Here is a 2,034-nt window from a genome sequence, read left to right as displayed (position 1 = left end):
AAAAAAAAACATATAATGCAACACAAATGAACAAATGGATTTATAATTGTGGTTCTTGGGCTATTATATTTTACATAATATGTTAATATTTGTAATTGCCTTAAAATTTTATACCAGAAACTTAAAATTGTACACACTGAAGTTTGTTAGAATATAAAGTAATAAATGCCAGCTGTAATTTGGAAGTTCTGATATGGGATTTTGGATTCTGATATGGAAATTTCATTATGGGATTTTCAGATTCTCATATGCGTGAACCTTTTAAAATAATCACAGCAACACATATTTCTACATAGTCATAAAGAAACCTGTGCTCGGGGAACTACCTCGCTAACTCTCACTTATCGAGAGTCATAAAACTACAATATCAAGTACTATAGAGATATTTTGTTACTATAAAATTTTATCTTTTAAAAAAGCTATATATTTAAGAAGCTATATTAAATGATGTTTTTTAAACAAAGAAGTGTTAACTTAGTGGTTTAAATTGAAAGACCAGTAACACCATCTTTCAGTTTTTATAGAATAGAATCATTGATGACTTAAATGACAGAATAGTTTACTCACCTAATTTTTACATCTAAATAATTTAACTGGCTAATAGAAGATTTATCCTGGTGCAAACCAACAGTGATGATTAATAAGAGTAAGGGCACTGGCAGATCCTGCAGAAAGTAAAAAGTGGGAAAGAAATAATTGGATGTAGATTACCTTATATCTTCTGTTCTTCAGTAGATGTGACTTTATCAGTCTGTAGCATCAGCGATGATAGAATGCCTGAATAAACTGGAGTAGCAATGTGAGTGAGGCGTGTAGAGTGTTCATCACAGCTGGCTCCTATGAGAAAGCTCAGCTTTTTCTGCATAGTCCTCCCTCCCTCTCCCCGCCAAATCTGTGTGGTTGGATTCAGCTTCTCCATTTGAGGTTTAGTAATCCTGTCTTTTCCTCAGCAGTGAATAAGCAAAGAGTTTGGGTTTGTATCTCTAGTTGTGCAACTTTTTTCATTTGTTTAAGTTTGTCCTTTTCATTGTATGTGGGAAATCTGAGGAATCGAATCTTTTCTTTTTGCATTTTCTTTTCTTTATTAAAATGTGTTACGTGTATTTTTGTTATTTCTTCTCAAGAGGCCTCCTGAATAACCTCTGGAAGACATAGGGGATTGGGCCTTCAGCGCTTCCTCATTCAAGAAAGTCTTTTTGAAGACTTTTAAGGAATACTAATATCACTTACTTATCACATTAATATTCTTATTACTTGTGGATATTGATCTCATAAATATAATTTCTCCTTCCTCATTTGACCCTTCATTCCTTTCATTTCCCACTATTTAGGTCTTCCTGAGGTGCATGGATCATATTTTTTTCTCTATTATTCTGCTTGCTTCTAGTCAAAATACATTCCATCACAGCAAATGCTATACCTCATACATCCTAAAATGGGTCATCCCTAAGACATCCAATCTTATCCCATGCCCACAGAGGGGTTTGCAAATTATAGTTATAACATTCTTTTGATCGTGGACTGTGTTTATATTCCTTATGAAATTGACAAAGATCCAGATGATTTCTTCTGATGCAGTGTTCATAGTGAAGCATTCAAGAATATTGATCACAGCTGTCATTTAGTGAAACTTTATGGGTACCAGGTGGTCTTCAGGTATTTGACTCATAATAAAATAACTGCCACTATTAGTACCTCATTATAAATATGATGAAACTGAGGAACAGAGAGGTTTATAATGTTGCTCATGTTCACCTAGACAGGAAGTGGCAAAGCTGGGGTTTCAACACAGGAAATGCAGCTTCAGAGTCCATGTTATTCATCATTGTGCTACACTCTCCCCCGGAGGATGTTTTGGGTGTTAAATAGTTAGATGCTGAATGAGTATCTTGTAGTTATTATTCAATCTTTGTAATTGTAAAATCCCATTTATCACTGGCTAACATTGTTCAAGTCAGAATGATAGGCCTAGAGATTTTTCTTTAATTATAAAGATATGAAAAATGTCAGCAGAATAGAATAATAAGTTGGTGC

The sequence above is a fragment of the Pteropus vampyrus genome, unplaced genomic scaffold (assembly GCF_000151845.1).
Source record: "Pteropus vampyrus isolate Shadow unplaced genomic scaffold, Pvam_2.0 Scaffold733, whole genome shotgun sequence".
In the NCBI taxonomy this organism is placed as follows: Eukaryota; Metazoa; Chordata; class Mammalia; order Chiroptera; family Pteropodidae; genus Pteropus; species Pteropus vampyrus.
Note: the sequence above shows the minus strand (reverse complement) of the source record.